Here is a 17,961-nt window from a genome sequence, read left to right as displayed (position 1 = left end):
ATGATCAAAGAAAGAAAACATTGTCAGCATTTGTTTTCTTTCCATTTGGGAATTAAAGGCAGATACATATAGAAATATGCCAAGCATGTAAGGAGCTTTAAGGAATTGAAAGTTACAAGGAAAAATGCAGTAACAAGCTGAAATGCATAAACAGAAACCATGGAAATGAAAGCATCCTGCAGAGAGGGTGGGCATAATACATACTGATTATAGCTTCTGACATGCACTTCAAGGGCCACTGAGAAAGAAAGTGGATTCTGAATGAATTTACAGCATTGATGACATAAACACACACAAAGATAAGAGAGGAAGAGATCACTCACGTGCTAACCATCTTTGTGTGTTGGAGGGAAGGAATAATGGAAGAACATAAAACAAATTCAATGAGACATTTATTTTGAAAGTTCAGAATCCCTTTCTTTTTCTGAAAGGATCAGATCATTGAAAATAAGTTCAAAATTAGAAGTATATCTGACAAATAGAGAATTGCTAGAACTTAGGTGAAGGATTCTGTTACAAACGTAAATTTTACCTGATAGAAATGAAGGCGAATGGACAAAAATAGCACCATTAGTTAGCAGGAAGGGATTCCCTTGCAATCTTCTAATAGAACTGTCTGATATCTTCCATATAATATGTTTCCATTTTTAAAATCAAAAGTTCTCGCCCCAGAGTTCAATATTAGAGAAAATCTCCAAGGAATTTGTAACATTTTTAGGATGAAGAAAAGATCTGGAAATTGAACTCTGTAGTCCTTTTATAAGAATTTTGCACAGATACCCTTGAAGAATAATTCTAAGTTTTAGGCTTCTGCATCCTTAGAGAAAAGAATAGCATGTAATTTCAATTAGAAAACACGTGAGTTGTGAAAAATACTCTTTAGTGCAGTATAACCGAGTATGTGTAATAGTTTTAATCCTCATTCATAGAAAACACCAGTGGCATCAACCATTTCCTAAAGTGATCAGGATTGCCTGGAGAAATATCAATAGCCTAAGATATGCAGATGACGCCACCCCTATCCCAGAAAGCAAAGAAGAACTAAAAAGCCTCTTGGTGAAAGTGAAAGAGGAGAGTGAAAAAGTTGGCTTAAAGCTCAGCATTCGGAAAACTAAGATCATGGCATACAGTCCCATCACTTCATGGCAAATAGATGGGGAAACAGTGACAGACTATTATTCTGGGCTCCAAAATCACTGCAGATGGTGAAATTAAAAGATGCTTGCTCCTTGGAAGAAAGGCCGTGACCAACCTAGACAGCATATTAAAAGGCAGAGACATTACTTTGCCAACAAAAGTCCATCTAGTCAAAGCTGTGGTTTTTCCAGTAGTCATGTATGAATGTGAGAGGTGGACTGTAAAGAAAGCTGAGGGCCGAAGAATTGATGCTTTTCAACTGTGGTGTTGGAGAAGACTCTTGAGAGTCCTTTGGACAGCAAGGAGATCCAGTCGGTCCATCCTAAAGGAAATCAGTCCTGGATATTCATTGGAAGGACTGATGCTGAAGCCGAAACTCCAATAATTTGGCCACTGGATGTGAAAAACTGAATTTGAAAAGATCCCAATGCTGGGAAAGATTGAAGATGGGAAGAGAAGTGGTCGACAGAGGATGAGATGGTTGGATGGCATCACCGACTCACTGGACATGAGTCTGGGAATTGGTGATGGACAGGGAGGCTTGGCGTACTGCAGTTCATGGAATCACAAAGAGTCGGACAGGGCTGAGCAACTGAACTGAAAGGGAACATTTCAAAGAAGAAATCAAGCAAAAAATGGCCTATGCTTAAAATCTGTTATTTGAGTCTAACTTTGTAAAGAATGGGATTGTAGCAGCATCTTGATATCAAGGTGCTGGTGCACTCACCTTCTCTCCCTGGCTCCTCTCTCTGTGTGATTCATGCTTGCTCAGTGACCATGTACAGTCCTTACATGGTCCTAAGTGGCCTTGGTCACCAGATAAGGTGTATATTATGGCAGACCCAGAACTGCTTTTGAGGTGGATTTTGGCTTTTCCTTTCATAGGTGCTATCTGAGTTCACCCCTCTGCATAGGGCACATATATGGCCATGTCATTTGCAATGCCCACCTCCACAGGGCACCTGTCACACTGAGCTGTGAAACATGGCCCCCTGAGGTATCAGAGGCCATCCAAGTGGGCGTGGTCTCTTGTCTGGAAAATCCCATGGACGGAGGAGCCTGGTAGGCTGCAGTCCATGGGGTCGCAAAGAGTTGGACACGACTGAGCGACTTCACTTTCACTTTTCACTTTCATGCATTGGAGGAGGAAATGGCAACCCACTCCAGTGTTCTTGCCTGGAGAAATCCCAGGGACGGCGGAGCCTGATGGGTTGCCATCTATGGGGTTGCGCAGAGTCGGACACGACTGAAGTGACTCAGCAGCAGCAGCAGCAGTGGTATCAGAGGCCATCCAAGTGGGCGTGGTTCTTGGTTAATCACCCTGATTTTCAGAAGAGAGCACTTGCCACATCTTTTACTTGGTTCATTTCCAAAGCTAACTGGCAGCATAGGTAGGTATGTACAAAGCAGGTGTAAGTCCAGGATTAAAAACTTTGAACGACTTGCTGTTTCTGTTGTCACAGAAGAGATAAGAGCTCCAAAGAGCCAACAGAAAGTACTTGTCGCAAACGTGAGAAGGAAAATGAGAACATGTGGAATGTTCTAGATTGTAAAGAAGGTAACACTTCAGTGATTTCGAGAGAGCACCTTTTGGAGCATGGTGAGCAAGTTACCCTGATTATAGGAAGTTGAGGATTGCATAGATGGCCACTGACTTAGATTTTAGCAGTAAGACAAGTACTTACAAGTACTTGGTGTGTGTGTGTGTGTGCAAATTTTGGAAGAAGTTTGGGTGTTACTGTACAGAAAGAAAGGAGAAAGAGAAACTGAAGCTACTGAAAAGGACACCACTAGGTGGGTGGAGTAGCAGGGCACCTCTGGCTTTGGGAGGGCATGTCACCCTGAGCCCAGGTGGCATGGTGAGCCAGTGCAGAAGCTCTGACACCTCTTCCTTGGGGGGCCACATTTTGGATGGTGTCCGGACGTCTCAGCTAGCCTTCTGTAGCTAAAAATGCATGTAATTACTAATAGGTGGGGTCTTTACAAGGGTATTGAAATCAGGGCTGTTTTCCCCAAGCCTTTGGTTTTAGGTTACCATGCAGAGCTACAAACTGAGCAGTGTCTCATGTCAGGGAGGTTCATTATGTTGTACTACAACATAAAAGAGATGTCTGGGGCTCCCATGCACACAGTTAGCTCATAATTCTTCCATCCCTTTCTGCAGAACACCATGGGGACTATATCTTTCTACTTTTACATACATGTCAGATTCCTCTCTAGTAACTTTTTCCCATTCCCAGGCTGCTGTTAATGCTCACAGTATCTCTTCTGGTTTTGCCTGTAGACAACATTCTTGGGAGAGGGCGGGAAACAGACGTTGAGGTTTTCTTTAGGGCTGCTCCTGCCACGGCTCAGAGGTCAGAGTGCAAGGGACAGGAATGCTCATTCTCAAAGATAAAAGTGTCCTATCTGAGTACATTTGATACAGTCAAATAGAAGCTAGCACATAGCCAGTTGTGTTTAGCCTTTTTCCCAGGGAAAATTTCCTACAGCATTTTGAATGTGTGAATCTTATAAAGTGCCTTTCTTTTCTGAAATAAATTTGACATGAGGTGGATGAGTGGCAGTGAGGTGAATGGGCCACCTAGCTCAATCTTTGTAAAGTAAAAAAGCTTTTAACCTGGTGGGGTGGTTGATTTTAATTGTATAGGAGGACTGCACTTTAAGAAGAATTCCTATTTATATTTTACCTATGTTCATAAGCAAACATTTTACTATATATAAATTCAAAGAAACTTCTATACTATCAATGTCAACTTGGCAGAAGTAGAGTTTAAAAAAACTAAAGTATGGTCACATAAAGTGAAGCCTTTTGACGTTTCAGCATTGTATAGGCATGAGAAAAGTCCACTGCCTCCAGAACCATCACTCTTAAGTTTTGTTGTTGTTCATTTGCTCAGTTGTGTCCGACTCTTTGCAACCCCATGGACTGCAGCACACCAGGTTTCCCTGTCCTCTACTGTCTCCCAGAATTTGCTCAAACTCATGTCCCTTGAGTTGATGATGCCATCCAATCATCTCATTCTCTGTCACCTCCTCCTTTTGCCCTCAATCTTTCCCAGCATCCGAGTCTTTTCCAGTGAGTCGGCTCTTCACATCAGGTGGCCAAAGTATTGGAACTTCAGCTTTAGCCTCAGCTAGTTTATTAAGTATAACAAGTCAAAAGAGAGAAGTGTGAGGTTAAAGAGAAATATGAGTCACGGACAGTGACTTCCATCTGAAAGATTCGTAATTTCAATTATTTCAGAGTTTTACTACTTCAGAGAAAAAGGAGACTACATATATAAGTTGTCATGATATTCAACTGTCTTCCAAAGTGATGGAAATAAACCAGATGTGGATTTGAAAGTAGCACCTTGCTGCTCCACAGTAACAGGACTTCCCTGGTGGTACAGTGGGTAAGAGTTTGCCTGCCAATGAAAGGGACATGAATTTGATTCCTGGTTCTGAAAGGTTCCACGTGCTGTGGAGCAACCCTGCTCCACACACCACAGCTACTGAGCCCTCGTGCCTAGAGCCTGTGTTCTGCCACAAGAGAAGCCACCACGATGAGAAGCCTGTGCACAGCAAGGAAGAGGAGCCCTAGCTCTTTGTAACTGGAGAAAGCCTGCATGCAGCAATGAAGACCTAGTGCAGCCAAAAATTAAAAAAAAAAAAAAAAAAAAAAAGAGTAGTAACAGCTGCTGCTGAGCGTCCATGATGAGCTAGGCCTTATACTGAGCACTGACTTCTGTTAGTTTGAATTTCCATAGTAACTTTAGAGGTTAGAAAATGCCAACCCATTTCATCCTTGGGGCAACTGGGGTTCAGAGAGAAATGATGGTCAGACACTTTGCATGTGGAAGTGCTGGGCCCTGAAGGCCCCCATCTGTCGTCTGTCTCCTGATGCTCATTCTGTTGTAGGGTTTTGCTGTCTGATGCACTGAAAGATGCATTTTGAGATGAAATCAAATGTTGGAAGAGGTGTCGGTGTCTCCAAAAAGCACTGCATTGAGATGTAGCTGGGGCACCTCAAACAGACCAAGGTTACCCAGGTAGAATGTCCCTGAACCCTTGCCACCCTTGAATTTTCTGGCAGATCACCTGTGTTACATATAAAACTTTTAGGCTCATTAAATATCTATTCCAAGAAGAGAGCGTAAAAGAAATATCCTCTCCTCCCCCAACAAGGAGACAACAGTACTGGAACATTGTACTGCCACGTCCCCAATCTTGCCCAGGCAAAGAATCGCCCCCCAAAACCCTTTCTACTTTGCCCTTAAATATAAATAAGACTGTCATATCCACAATTTTGCTGCCAATAACTATGAAAAAATAGACACAGATTTATTAAACTTGGCCTAAAATTTTATCTGGATCTTTACAGAAAAAGTTTGCCAAACCCCTGCTCTAGAGGGATTAAGTGATTTTAGATTGGATCATTCTTTTTATGTTTCATAATCTTAACATAAATACAGCTAATTTGGAAGGATGATTTTTCCAGTATCCACACGTGTGGGACAAAGACAATGAAAGAGCTTATGTCTGGAACTTGTTTTCCATGGCGGAATCCCATTCAATGCCTCGACTGGCCTTTTGGAGGACACCTATAGATGTTTGCTGGTAGGAAAGTAATGTTGACCAAGTTTCAGAGTTCTTAACTCTTATCTTTGTGCTCCAACCATGAGATCACCTGATAAATTAGTCTTTCCAAAATCAGACAGGTTGGTCTGTTTATTTTCTTCCTCAGAAAAATGATGACAAAGACCGATGTGTTTCTTTCATTATCCACAAGTTGAAACCTCATCAGCTGCTTTAGCAGACTCCTCTGCTAAGAGTTCTAACAGGTTCTAAACTTCAGTTCAGCGTCAGGCATGTGTGAACAGGCTTCAAAGGCAGCTTCCATCTTTCCTGTCCTTGTAGGATTATAGCCTTGAAATCCTTGAGGGACGTGATGGCTTCTCTTGAGAAAAATCGGGCTACCGTCTAAGTGTGAGTGATGTTCAGAGAGACACTGAAGAAGCCTGACGTTTGAAGTTGTGACTGAGTCTGCTCTGCACTCTTCAGACAGCCCGCAGTACTTTCTGTCTTGTTTACTGCTGCCAACGGGTCATTTCATGAAAAGTCACGAGTTGGAGTCACAGTGCTGTTATTTCCAACCACTTGTTTACTTGCAAAAACACAAGCAGGAACTTCACAAATAGAATTTTCCAAGGCCAAGCTAATGGGGTAAGAAAGACTGCACGTAGGTTCAGAATGACCCAGATTTAAACTCAGATTCTGCTGTTTCCTCTTCAGAGTGGCGACAGGTACCTAAGTCCTCTGAGTTTTGGTGCCTCGGCTGGAAAATTGAATGTTTCCCCTGAGTTGTTTTGAGGATAAAATGTAGTAAGTCACAGACCTAGTTTTCAACATAGCAGCTGTGCAATAAACATTATTCCATTATTTCCATTCACTAGAATTCTGAACATTTTCATGTTTGAGGACATATGATGCTTAAACCTGGACCACTGAAGCACTGTTCTTAAAAAAGTTTAAACCAACAGACACATGTACACGAGCACGTACTGCTGACTTGTATGTAATGTAAACATGACCTCGACACAGCTTTACAAGGAGGGAAGCTCCAGTCTGGCTCTGACAATGTGATGAGTCACTTCTCTGGCTTAGAGTCTTTATCAGCAAAGGGAGAGAATGGAAGCAAACGCTCTTGCCGGGCGGCATAAAATGCTCATTTCTGTGATGTATTCAGATCCTGATTCCTTCAGGAGAATGCTTGTATGTTGTTCACAGGTCTCAGAATCCACTCTCCTTGTGTTTTCATTTGAAGTTGTACACGGTATGCAATGCATTTATGTTTGGCTTGGGGATGTCATTTTGTACTTTAACATATGTACGGATATGAGTGTTTGGAAATGCGCTTTAATCAAAGTGCTGAAGTGCCACTCTCAGCTTTTCCCCCTGCCTTCTGCTCAGAGCTGTCCCTGGCTCCCTATCCCCTGCCGAATGCCTAAATCACAATCGCCTCTCTCCCTGATGACAGTTATTGGGTTAAGCTGGCCTTTTCTGTACCCTATTTCTCTTTCTTTCCCTTCCTCAGTGGATTTTCTCATCACTACTTTTCTCATTTGGGGGGAGATAATTAAGTACCTTGGTTGCTGATGCATAGATGGCATGTAGAAATGAAAACCAGAGACACTAAACCATATTAACTGTGAGCTACTCTGTTTAATTATATCTGTATGAACCATGAAAGATAACTGAAAGTTGACCGAGTTATCTTCCAGAGAACGATGGTTGTTGACACTTAGTTTTTGTCTTCTTGTGGCTGATTTCCTTCACTGAGCTGAAGTGAAATCTCTGTTCTCCTGAGACTCATGCTTTGCCCTCTCATTTTTTGGTATCATGCTGCAAGCTATTATTATGAGTACAGTAATGAACAAAATAAATCCTCTTACTGTAGGCAGATAATCTCTACTCCATGAGATAATTATCAGATCTCATGGGAATTTGTTTTTAAATTCACTTCATAATGGTGACTCTTTTCTCTGAAGATGCTTCATCCCCTCTAATAGAATGTAATCACAAACCAGGGTGGGATGCATAGTGGTTGTTTAAAATCATCTCTTAAGAGGAAAGGAATGGAGTCAGTTAATTATATCTAATGGCCCTTGTCCCACCTGACAGCAAACAGTGGTTTGAGAAGCCAGGAAATCTGATAAGTAGCTTTTGTTTTGTAAAAGGTGAGAGGTCCGCTTGTGTTATATGTCAAGGCTATTGTCTCAAGGAGAAGCACTTAGAACTGCATATTCCTTAAAGAAAAACTGACAAGCAGAATGAGAGTCAAAGCTAATACTCTAAAAAATAAAAATAGGAAGAAGACCTTTTGAATTTTAAATCATTTCACAGTCTGTAAATATAGGTTTTCATTTAATTGTAGAAACTCTTGTGAACGTTTTACATATCGCCAAATATAGCAGGTAATGAACTATTGATCTGAAAGAAGTTCAGGAAATGCAGAGCTTAACTGAATTGTCTATTTTCCATTGGAGGGTAAATTGATGTAGTAGGAGAAGGGGGGCAGTCTATTGATTCACTCCCCAAATCCCTCTGATCCCTACTGATAAAAGAAAGGGAGTTTAAGCCCAGTTTTCATCCAAGGAATAATCCTGTGTAGAGGGAAGTACCTGGATCTCCTCAAATCTGATATCATCGTCACGATAGTTGGCCTCATGACCCATTTTGAGTTTTATCAGCACCGCATGTATGAAATAGCTGTTGAATCTTTCACCTAGAAGCAGATTCCTGCCTTGTGCTAAATGAAGTGCTGTGGATTATATCTTGCTGGTAAGAGACAGGAATACAGATAGTCTTTCCTAGGATTTTTTCTTTTCACTCATTTCTGAAATTAAGTTGAGGCTAGGTTGTGGTAGAGATTCTTGGTTCCAAGGAGAGGTGGAGCACTTGACTAACACCTCAGCCAGTCTTAAAATGCTAAGTTGGATCCTAGCAGAGTCAGCATAGTATGCAAGGAGAGGAGGATCACAGTGAACTGGGAAAGAGAAGAGATTTCATTTTAATATGTTACTAGCATACTTAACACCTATCCATTGTGCACCTATTATGTGCCAGGCACAGTGTGTGGTGTTGTCAGATCAAAAGGTGAATTGGACACATTTTAATTACTTGGGAGAAGTAAACAAGCAAATCACATCCACACCAAAATGCAGTCAGCTCTATGACCAACATGCAGCCACAGTGCTAAGAGATAACACAGGAGAATCTAAGTGAAAAAGAAAGGAAGTTTCCCCAAGATCTGAGTGATGAGAATGATACATCATGCCTTTTACATCCAGGAGGAATATATGGATGCTTGATCTGCATGACTCATTGGATAGACACAAAGCAGGATCTAAAGCAAAAATTGCAAATGTTGAGGGTAACAAAGAGATGTTTAGAGGAACAGAGTGTACCCAGTCAGAGAGAGGACCCATGTGCTAATCAAGGAGTTAACAGTTTATCAGGAAAGCCCTGCGGACTCATTGAAGGATGTTAAGCAGAAGATTGACATGTCCATTATATGTGATTTAAATATAGCCTCTGGTGCCTGTGGGGAAGGCACATGTGGGGAACCAAGACGAGAGCAGGAAGAATATTTTTATATATTATTTTTTTATTGGAGTATGGCTGCTTTACAATGTTGTGTTAGTTTCTGCTGTACAGCAAAGTGAATCAGCCACATGAATACGTATATCCTCTCTTCCTTAGATTTCCTCCCCATTTAGGTTACCATAGACCGCTGAGTAGAGCTCCCTGTCCTATGCAATGAGTCTTAATTAGTTGCCTATTTTATTCATAATAGTGTGTGTATATCAATCCTAATCTCCCAATCCATCCCACTCCCCTTTCCCTCCTTAGTATCCATACATTTGTCCTCTCCATCTGAGTATATCTTTCTGCTCTGCAAATAAGTTCATCTATACCATTTTTCTAGTTTCCACATATATGTGTTAATATATATTTGTTTTTCTCTGGCTGAGTAATATTCCATTGTGTGTTTTTGTATGGGTGTGTGTGTGTGGGTGTGTGGGTGTGTGTGCACCACATCTTCTTTATCCATTCCTCTGCTGTTGGACATGTAGGTTCTTTCCATATCCTGGCTATCATGAATAGTGCTGCGAGGAGCATTGGGGTGCATGTGTCTTTTGAAATTATGGTTTCCTCTTGGTATGTGCCCAGTAGTGGGATTTCTGGGTGGTATGGTAGGTCTCTTTTTATTTTTTTAAAAGACCCTCTATATACTGTTATCCATAGTGACTGTACCAATTTACATTCCTACAACAGTATAAGACCTTAGAAAACATGGAATCAATGCAAGAAGTAATCACAGTCTGAATAGTAATCATAAACTTTAAATATGTCATAAACCAGTAGGATGCTAAGTATTTTGTCAATGCATCTCATTTAATCCTTATAACACACCTACAGAATAAGTACCAGATGCCTATTTTAAAGATAAAGGAGCTGAGATTCAGGGAATTTGGAAACCTTGGTTGAGATTGCAGATATTGGTAAACCAGAATTTGGACAAACAGAATCAGATTTATCTGACTTTAGAATATATGTACCAGGAGGCATCAGATAATACTTCCAACGGCAATGGTGAGAGGATCTTAAGGGCCAGTTCTACCATTCACCAGAAAAAATTCAGGTGCAGACACAGAGTTTGGGAGAAAAGTAATGAGGTATGTGTGGATAATGTGATAATATGTTATATGTGAGGTGCCTGTTAGACATCTAAAGAGGGATGTCCCTTGAGCAGGTATATACTTATCTGGAGTTTGAGAGGGTCTGGGCAGGCTAACCATCTACCGGCCAATCACAGAAAATCACATAAATGGTTACTCACTCACAAAGAAATATAAAGTGAAAAAACCGGCAAGTCAAGACAAAACAGTCAGAAGTAGAACTAAGCAGAAGAGAAGCCCATGAATGAAATCAGAATGGTATCCAAGATGAGTCTGGTGTAAAGTCAGCCTGTCAGTGTTAATTATGCTTTTTATGTATACAAGCTACTGCCTTGGGCCCTGTAGTTGATGCACGTAACCAGTGTGACATCAGGATTTTCCCCCAAAATTACAGAAGTGATGTTGGGAAGAAAGTCACATACACACAGTCAAAATTATTATAAAGATTCACAAAACCACTAAGCAAAGTAAGAAATATCACCAGGCAGGATGCCATACATTTCCCCTGTAGGTGGTTTAGGAAATAAGGGTTCTAAGCTAGGGGTATTAGTGAGTCACTGGGGAACTGAGTGAACAAGAAGGGATTTACAGAAATTATAGAACAGCTGATCTCAAATTTAGCTGTGCATCAGACTCAGCAAGGCATCTTGTTTAAAATGCAGATTTCCGGGCCCTTCCTGCAGTTGATCTGATTCAGGAGCTTGGCGTTGGGCTCAAACATCTGAATTGTTAACAAGGACTCCAGGTGATTCAGAAGCGGATGATCCATCAACCCCAATTTGAGCAGCAATATCTTAGAAAATGTTAAAATGTGGACAGAGATGTTGAGCGGTGCCTAGTATGTGTGCTGGGGGCAGGGCTGGATGTTTAAGGTGAAGAAAAAGCAAGAATGAAATCAAGACAACATAAGAAATGAAAGACTATTTTCACACATGGCCAAGAGAGGCCAGGTAGGGAAACACAGAAAGACGAAAGTGAACAGAGGCCTCCCTCATTGAGAACCTTGATTGTCGTTGGAGGATTTGTTCTCAACCGAAGAGATCTCGTTGGTACTGAATGTTATATCCTACTCAGTAAAGTGTTGCTTTCTGGAGTAGATAATATATGTCACGTTGCCCTTTCTGTTGGAGAGTCTGCAAATTCTTCTTGAGAAATACCGAGTTTGAGATCCCTAGAAAAAAGCTAAGACATAAGAAAGAATGAGGTTGAAGTGATTTGAGCAAAATCAATAAAATGCTCCATAGCAAGTAAAATGCATAGGTTTGATCAAGTTATTTTAGTTGCCCCATAACTGTTTGTCAGTCTTCCCAGGTGGCACTGGTGGATGCCAGTGCAGGAGGTGTAAGAGAGGTGGGTTCAATTCCTGAATTGAGAAGATCTCCTGGAGAAGGTGGCAAGGAGTTGGACATAGCTGAGTGCATGAGTGTGTGCGCGTGCACACACACACAGCCATTTGTCAGCTAGCCCCTCACACACACACACACACACACACACACACACACACACAGCCATTTGTCAGCTAGCCCCTCATAGCATCGTTTCATTCTCTTTTGAGAATTACGAATTTCAGAAGCTCTTTTTGCTCCCTACAAAGTGATGTTTTAAAACTCATACTTAAAATACACTACCAGACATTAATTACTGTTAGTAACAACTCATGAAATCACTTCTCCAAACCATAGATGTGAAAATTCAGGAGAAGTGGGAATTTAATCCAAGACTCTGGCAGTAAATTGACATACCTTTGCTTGCTCTTATTCTGACATTTATAAGATTTTGTCAGTAGCCCATAGACTTATTTGTTTCAGAAAAGAACTGTATTTTGAGGTCAAAGAGGAAAAAAAAAAAAAGAGAGGAAAGTAGCAAAGTGCAATGTTCATTTTCCCGACTTTTTCTAAGTTTCTTAAATCCATCCTGATTCAAATATTCTTTCAAATACGTAATCTCTAATTGCTGGGATGCTTATCTTTAGTCTCTTTTGCATGGAGGTGAGCTTCTCAGGAAGATTCTCTGTCTCTATGACAGAAATCTCTTTGGATGTGCATCTTCTAAAAAGCCTTCACTTTTTATCTTGTACCTCCTACTCAATGTCAAGTTTCCTCTCAAACTCTCCAATACTTCTTAGCTTATATTCTGTGAAGTTGGAAAATGACTGGCGTCTCTCACACTAAATAGAAGCTCAAGGTGACTTTAGCCTCCATGGTGATCAAGGTCATGAGCTTCAGATTGCTATAGGACAGAGAGCCAGGTGAGTAATGGCCAGGGTTCTGGTCTGGTTTGGGGACTTGTTTTCAGTGTTTTTATTGTATTCTCAAAAGCAATAGAAGCAAAAGATTAACATGGGCCAATAATATAATGATATATAACCTTATATTGATTAATTGATAATATATAGCAGTGATATTTATTAGTAAAAGGTATAATCTATCTTGATGTTAACTAAAAGTAGGGGTATTCAAGTGTCTTGTTCTTAATTTTTTTTCACTAATCATGTATTATTTTCAGTGAAAGAAGATTTAATCAAAATAAATAGATAAATGAATGAACTAAAACTGGGTCTCAGATGTACAAGTGATGATTAGCAGATGAGTCATGGACAACAAATGATAAAGATCTGGAACCCCGAGGCCCAATACATTCCACACTCCATTTCTTTGTTTATTTTTCCCTCTAGGCAGATGTTAGGAATGTTTAAAGTTCAAGTTCTAAGACTGAGTTTTAAAATTATTAATAGATCACTGAGGGTTGGACATGACTGAACGACTTCACTGTCACTTTTCACTTTCATGCATTGGAGAAGGAAATGGCAACCCACTCCAGTGTTCTTGCTTGGAGTAACCCAGGGACGGGGGAGCCTGATGGGCTGCCGTCTCTGGGGTTGCACAGAGTCGGGCATGGCTGAAGCGACTTAGCAGCAGCAGCAGCATGATCTCATAAAATTTTATGCATCCAGCAGAGATAGGGAATGTAGGCAATTAACAAAGAAGCTATCTTTTAAAAACTTTTTATTTTATCTTGAAGTATACCTGGTTAACAGTGTTGTGATAGTTTCAGGTACACAGCAAAGGGACTCAGCCATAAATATCCATGTATCTGTTCTCCCCTGAACCCCCCTCCCACCCAGGCTGCCACATAACATTCAGCAGAGTTCCCTGTGCTCTACAGTAGGTCCTTGTTGGTTATCCACTTTAAATACAGCAGTGTGTATATATTGGTCTGATCTCAAACTCCCTAACTTTCTCTTCCTCAACCCTTCCCCACCTTCCCCCTTCGGCCCGCAACCAACAAAGAAGCTATCTTTTTATAAACTAAGTGCTAGGATTGTTTCTAGTTCTGATAATCATGTATACATGGGCATGTTAATATTTGTATTTCAAACATCTTATTAGTAAACAAGACAGGCATCAGATAGTTCAGTCTTTTAAAGGCCAAGCACGGAAATCATTATAATTCCAGGAAAGTAGCAGTAAATACTTCCTTGTGGCCTTATTCCAGTGTCAGCACTTCATTTTAATGATAACTGGATCTCAGCTGTTCATTGTGAAATCCTTGGATGTATTTAACAGCTTGCTTAAAGTGTATTGGATTGATGGGGATGACCAAATGAAGCCAGCAAATTTAGTGTGAGGAAATTGTGCAGCTTGTATGAGAGAGAGTCCTTCTGATGAAAGGTTGAACCGTAGCACAAAAATGTAAAGGTTTGAGTAGAAGAGTGTTTCAGCAGGTACAGTCACGCCTGTTGTCACCCTGTGTCGTGTCAAGCCTCGCCTGTTGAGTCTGCTTCTCTTAATTCTTGATGAGCAGCTGTCAGAGCTCTCTCTAGAATGTGATAACACTACTGTGATCGTTCCGATAGCAGTCTGCAGTTTGCAGAGCATTTTTCTTTTCTTAAAATTTATTTGGCTGAACCAGGTCTTCACTGGGGCACTCAGGATATTTGATATTTGTTGCAGCATGTGGGATCCAGTTCCCTGACCAGGGATTGAACCCTAGCCCTCTGCACTGGGGACTTGGAGTCTTAGCCCCTGGACTACCAGGGAAGTCCCAGAACATTTTTCAAAGAATCATCTTTTTCACGTTTTCAGCAGTCCCAAGACACACAAGAATTATTATGGTCATTCTGTATATGAAGGAAAGGAGGATGAGTTAAATTGACCCAGGGTTATTAGCTGAGTGAGGATGGTCGTCGTCTTCCTGAAAGAATGTGTATTTGTGTTTGGTTCCTTTGGCTGCCTCGTGTGAACTTCATGGACTGTGACTGTCATTTGTGGTCCTGGGGCTCACAGGGCCTCGCCCCCCACCATGGAAACCATAAAGGACCTGGTCCCCCTCTTCCTGGTGCCTGGCAGCAAGGGTGTAGCTCATGACCTGGGCTCAGTCAATTTAATTGAATCTGAGGAAAAATGAATCTTGAGAAAAAAAAATAAAAGAATGATGAGAATATAGTTCTGTGGGCTGTGTCTGCTGCCAGCAGCATTTGCTAGGCCCAGCGGTACACAGAGGCCCACATCCTGTACAACTAAATATTTAAACATTGTAAATCCATCTAAGGAAACTGCTTAATAATGTATTTCTATTCTTATACCTTGACAAATGTAATTTTCATTAAAACCCAGCTGGCCAGGATTGAATTTGAATTCTGAGAGCCCTCGGAGTTGCGGGCTGCATTTTGAAAGCTTGGGGAAAGTGGACCCTGGTGCTTGGCCCTGGTCGGCTGACCCCCTCTTTCTCTTCCTGCTCCAGGCTCTGTCCTGCTTTGTTAGGAGCTTCGTGCCCATGCACGTGGACACCCTGGCCTGCAGATGCAAATACGCATTCTATCAGGAGGAAGAGGACCGTCCTTACTCAGCTAATAATCCTGGGGTCAATTTAATTCATCCTCCTTGGGAAATTCATATTTCCCAGCATAAAGCTGTATGTTGGCCACTCCTGTGTGTGGTCCACTCTTGAGTGGGTTGAGGCTGTGAAGAGATCTGCACAGGCTCAGGGTATTTAAGGGAATTCTGGGGTCCTGTATATCCAGCCAGAGCTTGCTCAAGAAGGCAGGGATGGACTCTGGGCAGGCATGTTTCCTGAACTTCACAGACTTTTGCTTCAGGAAGGTCATATTCAAAAAAGGACCAAGATAGGCCTTTTAACCTTCCCACTGGACATAAAGGCAGTAGTGGATGGTGGTATCCCATCCTGGAATCTGTTGTGTCTTAGCTTCTAGAAGCCCTTTGGTTCTTGCTGGTTCTCTAAGCAGGTCTTCTTACCTCTGTGAGTCCCCTACGTACTTCCAGACTCTTGTGGCTTAGAAGAGCCAAACTCATTGTCTGTTGCTTACAACTGGAAATCTTGTTTGAAATACACAGTCTGTCACTTTTCCCCCCACAGGATTAGGATGGTATGAGGTCGGGGTTGACTGGACAATGATGGATGAAAACAGCCTGAGCAATGGTGAGTACCATTCATCAGTTCATGATGAATATTCGTCTCTCATGGAAAGACAGGTAGGTAAGAATGTCGCTCTAACTTTGTATATATTCTACCAGACTCACCATTTCTTATCATCTTCCTTCAGAGTAATCTGAGTTAACCTCTTGGCTAAAATATTGTGAAGGGACACAATGCCTTGGGCTGGTTGCTGTAAAAACTAATATGCTATTTAGTTATTTAAAAGGTAATGAAAAATATCTTGTGGATTAACAAATCAACAGAAAACCATTATAGGAAAGTATAGAGAACCAAAAGAAAAGATATATCCATAATCACATGATTATGCCACCCCAATAATATCAGGTAATTTTCTGTGCATATCTTTTAAAAAAGGGTTCATACTGTATATACTCACTTAAAACCTATTTTTGTCCCCAACTCTGTATTATATGCATTTTTATTTCAATAGTTATTCCCATAATATTTTTTAAATGTGTACATATTATATCAATGAATGATGTGAGATTATCTAACCTAATGCTTATTGCTGGACATTTTGGTTGTCTTAAATTTTACTATTGTAGACAATATTAACAAACATTTTGAAATGAAATAATTATATATATGCTTAATTATTTCCAAAGGATCTATTTCTTTCTGTAAGGGGAATATTCATTTTAAAGACTTTTCATAACTACAGTGTATGCTATTTAAAAACATTGTAACCCATGCAAAGAGTAATTATATATTGAACAGCATTCATCTAGCATATATTTTTTATTAAGAATTATTAAAGTATGATTAAGAACTGGTATTATTCAAATCCTTTATATTAATTCAATGTGTTACATACAATACAGTTTGGCAAGATCTTTAAACAAATCTGGAGGGAAATGAAAATTTCTCTCATCTTAAGAGTGACCCACTTTTCTATTTCTCTTCTTTTTTTAAAAACAGCTTTGTTGGGAGGAGAGAGGGGGGTTCAGGATGGGGAACACGTGTATACCTGTGGCGGATACATGTTGATGTATGGCAAAACCAGTACAATATTGTAAAGTAATTAACCTCCAATTAAAATAAATAAATTCATATTTTAAAAAACCAGCTTTGTTGTAATATAATTCATATACCCTACAGTTTGCCCATTTAAAGAGTGTAAGTCAGTTGTTAGTCTGGTCATAGTTGTGCAACTATCACCACCATTGTAGAAAAATTGTGTTACTCGTAAAAGAAACCCTGCACCGCTAAACTCCACCCTGGTCCTCTGTTATTCCCAGGCCCAGGTAACCACTTTTGCTTGCCTTTTGACACTGTAGGTTTGCTTATTCTTGACACTTGATATAAATGGAATCACACAATATGAGGCCCTTGGTGACTGACTGCTTTCACTTAAGCATATCATTTTAAAGGTTCATTTATGTAGCAATATGTGTCAGTAATTTGTTCCTTTTATTTTTTACTGAATAATATTCCATTGTATGGATATACCTCATTGATCTGTACATCAGATAGACATTCGAGTTGTTTCCACTTTTATATACGATGAGTAATGCTTCTATGAACATTTTTATCCTTATTTTTGAGTGAACATTGTTTTTATTTCTCTGGGGTGTAAGTGTGAGAGTGAAATTGTTGATTGTATTTTAACTCTGTTTAACGACATGAGAAAATGCCAGACTCTTGTTTTCAAAAGATACCAACCCTGTTTCACAGTGTTTATGTTGATAATTAAATTATTTTCTTTTAAAATTCATTTTTAAAATAACTCAACCTCAGGACCTATAATTGTTGTAGGTATATAAAATTTGTATGTGTTTTGAATAGATTTGCTGTAATTGTTATCTTACCGCTGCTACGGCTAAGTCACTTCAGTCGTGTCCGACTCTGTGCGACCCCATAGACGGCAGCCCACCAGGCTCCCCCGTCCCTGGGATTCTCCAGGCAAGAACACTAGAGAGGGTTGCCATTTCCTTCTCCAAGAACAAAAGCTGCTGCTGCTGCTGCTAAGTCGCTTCAGTCGTGTCCGACTCTGTGCGACCCCATAGACCGCAGCCCACCAGGCTCTGCCGTCCCTCGGATTCTCCAGGCAAGAACACTGAAGTGGGTTGCCATTTCCTTTTCCAATTGTTATCTTACTCTATTATAAATGTAGATATTAATCATTTACTGTCTGTGGTTT

General features: G+C 40.6%; 1 long non-coding RNA gene across 2 annotated transcripts in view; it reads left to right on the top strand.

Moving 5' to 3' along the window:
- The first annotated feature begins 2,567 nt into the window (after window positions 1-2,567).
- The window catches only part of LOC138431097 (uncharacterized), a 349,361-nt gene continuing 333,967 nt past the window's right edge, over window positions 2,568-17,961 (top strand). Inside the window, exons 1-2 of one of the 2 annotated variants that reach the window (XR_011253529.1) lie at window positions 2,568-2,737; window positions 15,741-15,803. This is a non-coding gene — a long non-coding RNA (uncharacterized lncRNA). The remainder of the gene's footprint in view (window positions 2,738-15,740; window positions 15,804-17,961) is intronic. The other variant, XR_011253530.1, reaches the window with a different exon arrangement.

The sequence above is a fragment of the Ovis canadensis genome, chromosome 26 (genome assembly GCF_042477335.2).
Source record: "Ovis canadensis isolate MfBH-ARS-UI-01 breed Bighorn chromosome 26, ARS-UI_OviCan_v2, whole genome shotgun sequence".
NCBI lineage: Eukaryota > Metazoa > Chordata > Mammalia > Artiodactyla > Bovidae > Ovis > Ovis canadensis.
The sequence above is the reverse complement of the archived record's forward strand: the minus strand, read 5'-3'. Positions and strand labels throughout refer to the sequence as shown.